The following is a 6,718-nucleotide window of genomic DNA, read 5'->3' on the forward strand; positions in this document are numbered from 1 at the left end:
AAGTAGCCTTGCTTTTCCATTTCTATTGTTAATCCTTCTTTTAAATATTGTTCTAGAGGTCCTAGCCAGTGTGATAAGGCAAGAAAAAGAAAAAAAATATATATATATAGAAAGACAGACCTAATGGCTTTTGCTTTCTTTTCTGTTTTTTGTGCTTTTTTTTTTTTTGGCAGTGATATGAATTGTGCATTTAGAAAATCCCTCCAAATCAACACACTACCAGAACTATGAATAAATTTCAAGGTCAAAAAAAATCAAGATTAATAGACAAAATTCAGTTGTGTTAACAATATGGCTAGAAAATAAATATGGGGGTAAAACCCACCATTTATGACAGCATCAAAAAAAGAAAATGAATGCCCACAAACAAATTTAACAATGTATGATTTCTCTATACTGATAAACATAAAACAATGTGAAGAGTAACTTAAACAACAACTAAAAGAAGCCTTATTTGATGGAGATATACCTATGTCCATAATTGGAAAAAATTCAATATTTAAGAGGTGCATTTCCTCAGTTGTTTGGTAAAGTCAGTGCAATCCCAGTCAAAAGTCTGGGAGACTTTGGGCTCAGTCATAGTGGTGTATGCAGCTAAAATGATGTGTTCTGCTGACTGGGTCCACGTGGGAAACTTGGGTTCAATTCCTGGTCCAACCTAAAGGGTGGATGCAGTGGCATGTGCCTGTAATACCCCAACTCAGGAAGACTGAGGCAGGAGGATCACAAACTTCTGGTTTCGGCCATACAGCAAGATCCTATCTAAGAAAGAGAGCCAGGAGTGGTGGCATGTGTTGGTAGTCCCAGTCTGAGATGATCACAACATGATTTTTGAAAAAAATTAAAAAGTCTACTAGAGTTTAATATATATTAACAAGATCATTCTAAAATTTATATGAAAATTCAAAGCACTTATGTAAACACAACAACTGTTAAAAAGTTGGGGAATTTTCAGTACCATGCCAAGACTTACTATAAACTCCAATAGTTAAGAAAGGGTCCTGAGGGGCCAGCAAATGGCATGGTGGTAAAGGTGCTGGAGTCTCACATGATTCGTCGCAGTTCAAATTCTGGGCCTGCCGGCTTGCTTTCCCACTTTCCCTCTCTCTGTCTCTTTCCAGTGAGTGCATGTTCTCTATAGCAAATTGAATTAATAATAATAATTAATAAAATTAAATATTGTAAAAAATAGAAGGAAAATGTTTTTAAAAAAATGGCACCGATGCAAGAACCATCTAAGTGGAATCCAGAAACAGACACAAGACCCAAATATATATTGATATGATCATTTATGTTCAACAAAGGCCTCACTGCAATTCAGTGGGAAGACACAGATTTTTGCATAAATGTGTAGAGCAACTGTGTATTGATAGGGAAATAAATCTTAAATCTCACCCTCTACCATTCACAAAAATCAAAGGGCAACAATCAAAGACTCAACTGTGGAGACTAAAACTATGAACCTTCTGGAGGACCGTACAGGCAAGCACCTTTAAGACCTCAAGGGTGGGTAAAAGACGAGAGTGGCAAGGTGGTTAAGGTGCTGGGCTCCCACATGGCTAATAGTGGTTCAAGTCCCAAACCCAGTGGCTTGGAACTCATGCCAGGCTTGGTGCATGTGTGCCCAAAATCCCAAGAGGAGAATGGAGAGAACTGGATTGCATCATGGCCTTCCTCCCTGAGGGGTGATTTCTCACTCCCCCCCCCTCCTCTGGTGAGCACACATGTCCTATGGCAGAAACGTTAAAAAGAAATGGGGGTTGGGTGAAGTGGGAGAATAATTGTGTGAGCAGGGTGCATGGAAAAGTATTAACCCTCATTCCTTACTCTTTTAACCCCCCATCCCCAAAAACACTCTGATAAGCTGTATTTCATAGAAATTATTCTGCTCATCAAATGTTATCATTAAGAGAATAAACAGGCAAACCTGAGGGTAGAAAATACTTGCAAACATGTACCCGATAAATATTTCTCATATAGACTATATTAGGAACTAAAAATCATCAACAATAAGTTAACCTAACTTTAAAAATGGGCAAAAGATTTGAAAAGGCACTTCACAAAAGAAATCTGAGTGATCAACAAAGATATTACTTTATTTTACATTTTATCTATTTTAATTTTGATATAGGGCATGTATGCTTGCAGGAGAAGAGAGGTGTGGGGGGAGTGAGAAAGTACCCCTGGGGGAATGGTCATGCCCAATCCCTTCTCCTCCATTCTTCCAGGATTGGGGCATGCCTGCGCATGCGCTCAATGTGTTTTTCCAGCCTCCAGATCTGGGACTGTACCTGTAAGTTGGCCATGTGGGATCCAGCTGCCTTAAAAGCCACAAAGTCAGGTGACTCTGAAAATAATTTTTAAATGTGCATGATTAATGTTCGTAGAAATGCAACCAGTCTTCCAAATAACTACCACTTTAGCTCTTTGGTATAAATCTGAGAGGTGATGTTCACCAGTCAGAGTTTCAAGAACTCTGCAGCAATTTAATTGGTAATGGACCAACACTGGAAACAAATGTTAATAAAGAAGAAAACATATAAATACATTGTTGGTGTATCTACTGGACACAATTCTACAGAAAAGGGGTCAACAAACTTATTCTGTAAATGGCCAGAGAGTAAATAGGTTAAGTTTTTTTGGGTCGTATATAGTCTCTGTAATAACTCAATTCTGCTGACGGGCATAGCTATGCTCTAATAAAACTGCATATATGGAAACATAGTGGGCTGGAAATGGCCCATGCACCCTAGTTTGCCAGCCCTTAATACAACCCAAAATTTAAAAATTCTTATATACGCAATCTGCATGAATCTCGAAGCTACCATGGGCACAAAAGAATAAACTATATTATTCCATTTATATGAAATTTAAAAACACTTGAAAATGATCTGGGCCAGAAAGTGGTGTGGTGGTTAAGGCAGTTGGATTCCACATGGCCAACTGGGTCATTTAAGCCCCTGCCCCAGCAACTTGAAGAATATGCCAGGCCTATGTGCATGTATATTCAAAATCCTGGGAGAACAGAGAAGGGAATGCAGTGTGGCCATCCCCTACTCAGAGGGTGGGGAGTACTTTCTCACGTTCTCTCTCTCTCTCTTTCAACTGAGTGCCTATGTCCTATAGCAAATGAAAGAAAAAAAACCATGGTGATAGCCATCAACTGGAGGAGGAAGGTGGATTTATTGAAAGGGGAAACATGCAGGGATGAAAATGCTTTTTCTTTCTCTGGGTAGTGACTATATCAATGTATACATAAGTAAATCTCATCAAGCCGCACATTTTTTGTGTGTGTTTCCGTTGTTTATAAGCTGCTGCTCAATTTAGTAAAAAGAAAAGAAGCAGATTAGACAAAGATTAGAACATAGATCTGAAGAAGTTAAAATTCAACATGAATAATATGTATGCACACACATAAAATATATAAAGCTAGATTAAAAGATATGAATGACAGAGTAAGGAAGTCTATCTCATAGTTCCTAAAAGAAAGAATAGGAAAAAAAAAATAGGGGAAAAGAAAGAGATAAAGAATGAACCTTTCAGCGCTGTTGAAAGACAAACCTTAGAAAGAGATTTTACAAATACATGTGCATGCACGTGTGCAGTCTTCAAAAAGTTCGCGGAAAACCTGAACTATGATAAAACTGTTGATTTAATTTTTTTGCAGCAATACACTCATTCTTCAACTCTATTTTCCACCATCGTTTTGAAGTCTGTATACATATAATTTATTCATACATACATATAGCTTTCTCCAAAAGTCTGTGAGTCCACACCCTTTTCAATTATACAAGGAGCAGTGGAGACCATAATGCAATTTTCATTTCAAAGAAGCAGTAGTATAGACAAAGTTTGCTGATCACAGTGTGAACTAGAAACCATTAAAAATGGATAACTCACAGGGCCTTCCACATTGGAACTAGAGAATATTCCTAAAAGTCTCATGGGGAAAGAAAAAAAAAAAAAGGTTGCATTCTTAGAACTGAACAGAATTCTACATAAAGCAAGAGGACACAAAAACCTGTAGTATTTTTACGAGATGAAAGAACCAGGCTGGAAGCCCAGACATACCTGAGTAGTACCCGTGATAGAAGTGGCACTGGAAATTACTTACACTGGGAAAATTAGCCTTCCATGTCGAGACAGGAAACAAATTAATCTTGACATTGTAACAAACAAAAATACATAGAACTCTGTATAAGCCCATACATACATACATGTCTCAAGTAAACTAAATAACTATATATAGAAGAAATACAAACTTAAACCTTCAGAAAAAAATTCGGAATGTCTTTAATGGTAGAGAAGAACATCTTAAGACATTAAAAGCACACAAGATTCATATTTGCAGTTGAATATTTGCAAATTTATATAAACAAAAGATTTGTATCCACAGCAATGTTTTCCAGTAGCAATTTGTGCACTGATGGAAGTGTTCTGGTCTGTAACACAGTATGGTATAATATAAAATAACATAACATGAAAGGTCACATATAGCTACTGAGCACTAGAGATATGGCCTAGAGCGACTGAGGAACTGAAATCATTATTACATCATTAGCGTTTAAAAACCCTGACTGAAAGTCTACAAAGTTATATTTCTACTCACTTTTTGTAATTATTTTTTTCATAACAGAATTTGATTTCCACTTAAATTACTATAAAAATCTAATTCCAATTTTGTACGAAATATGGCAAAGTGGCTTTTTAGAGAGTGAATGATTTTATCTTCTAGCTACTTTAAATGTTATTGTGATACAAAATACATAAAGATAATTTAACAAATACTCAGATCTATGAAATAAAACATTACTAAGTTCCCTAAGTACTACTCCCTGATCAAGACTTATTTTTTTTTTTCCCTAACAAGTATTCAGACAATTTGAATAGAGCCCTGGCTCAGGCTTCTTCATTTTGTGACATCCATATTTTAATATATGGGGGGAGGATTTAACATACAAACCTTATTGGCATCACTTAACAAAGAGTTATAAAGAAAACACCCGCAGAACTACCGCAAGGTCAGAAGAGTAAGAGTTGCCAGCACCCCAAGCTCCATGTGGCCCTTCAAACCCAGGGCCCCCCACTTCTCCCTATCTTTCCCGTGAGAGAAGACCACCACCTTGACAATCACCATACTCATTTCTTTTCATTCCTCCTTTGCTACTTGTAAAACCCACATACCCACCGCTACACAATAGCTTTGCTTTGCCAGGTTCTGAATTTTATATAGATGATATCATACAGTATTCAGCAATTTGCTTTCTTGGGGGGGGTGGGCTCAATGCTGAGACACATTTCCATTGAAACACAAGAGTATGTCACCGGCCACTGTATGGTGCTCCATTTTACGTCCAGTGTGTAACTGACCTTTCTCCTTCAGATGGGCATGAGGGTCGCTTTCCAGTTTGGGGCTACTAGAGTAAACCATCTTGTACACGGCTGCTACTATACATGCATGGAAATTTATCTAGGGCAGTGGCTTTCAAACTTTTTTGGCCATGACTCATACTAAGGAATGACGTTGTACATCCTAACACACATCTGTGTGTATAAAACTGAAAGGGAGGGGGTCAGAGTTTCACAGCAAATGCCTCATGACCTGATGTACATTCTGATAATTTTCTATCCCCTGCTAGTGTTTTACAGATTCCGATCACTACCTACCTCAATGATTTCACCACTGCTAAAACGGCTTCAAATTTTGAAAAAAAAAAAAAAAAATCACTCTACAGGATGATCCATGCCTAGGCGTCGGGTTGCCGGGTCGGGAATCTCCACAGCCGATGTCACCTTTCCTAGATCCTTAACGTCTACGTAAACGTCCTTATCTGAATGTGTATAAACTTACCACTATTTAATTTTAGAGCGAAGACGGGAAAACATCACAACATTTGATCTTTTCATTCGGTCATTAAACAGTATTAATCACTTACCATGTGCTAAAGTAAGCAACCGCTGGCCTCCAGCGAGACTGATGGGTTAATACGGACGGAGGAGGGGTGAGGGTGTGGGACAGGGTGGGGAGACTTAGGGGACCAGGACTTCGGTGAGGCCCCAGAAAGCTCCCAGGAGCGGCCTCCGACCCTGCCTGGGAGGGAGGGGTTGGAGGAGGATTCCTGGAAGAAGGAGGACCTAAGCTGGGTGTTTCTATTTTTAATTTTTATTGGTTTCCTAAAACATAAAAGTAACACATTTGTTGAAAAAATGGTCAGAATTACAGGAGCACAGTCAGTCCAAAGTAACCAACCCCAGCACCGTGCCTAAAGTTAGAGGCGACGGAATAACTGGAGCTGCATTATCAATTATCCTAATCTAGGACATTTCGAGGAGCCCAGGCTTCTCAGTAGTGTTCAGAGTACATCTGAGCGCGATCAGACTACTCAGGCATCCAAACGATTCTCTTTTGCCATGAAGGATGGAAATGCATTCACACTTACTGTTCAGTCCCATTATTACTTTTAACCGCTTTAAAAAAAAAATTTTTTTTTTTTTGGCCCTTTGGCAAGGTTCGAGCGCCAGGTTTTAAAACTCGAGGCTATCCCTGCCCTGCAAACGGCCACAATTGCCGCCTGGCGCGGCAGGCACAGGACGGGCGGACGGCCCCGGCGTGCGGGTGACAATCTGCCGACTTTCACACTTCGTCCCGGGAGCCCAAACCGTCACGTACGCGGCGCGCTGGCACCGGCACACCCTCCAGCGCGGCAGCGAGCGGACC

The 6,718-nt window shown here is 39.4% G+C and overlaps 1 pseudogene; it reads left to right on the plus strand.

The window, feature by feature from the left end:
- Positions 1 to 6,718, plus strand: part of LOC102473357 (tubulin alpha chain-like) — a 55,213-nt pseudogene that overhangs the window by 41,809 nt on the left and 6,686 nt on the right.

Source organism: Tupaia chinensis, unplaced genomic scaffold, assembly GCF_000334495.1.
Source record: "Tupaia chinensis unplaced genomic scaffold, TupChi_1.0 Scaffold139457_1, whole genome shotgun sequence".
NCBI classification, from domain to species: domain Eukaryota; kingdom Metazoa; phylum Chordata; class Mammalia; order Scandentia; family Tupaiidae; genus Tupaia; species Tupaia belangeri.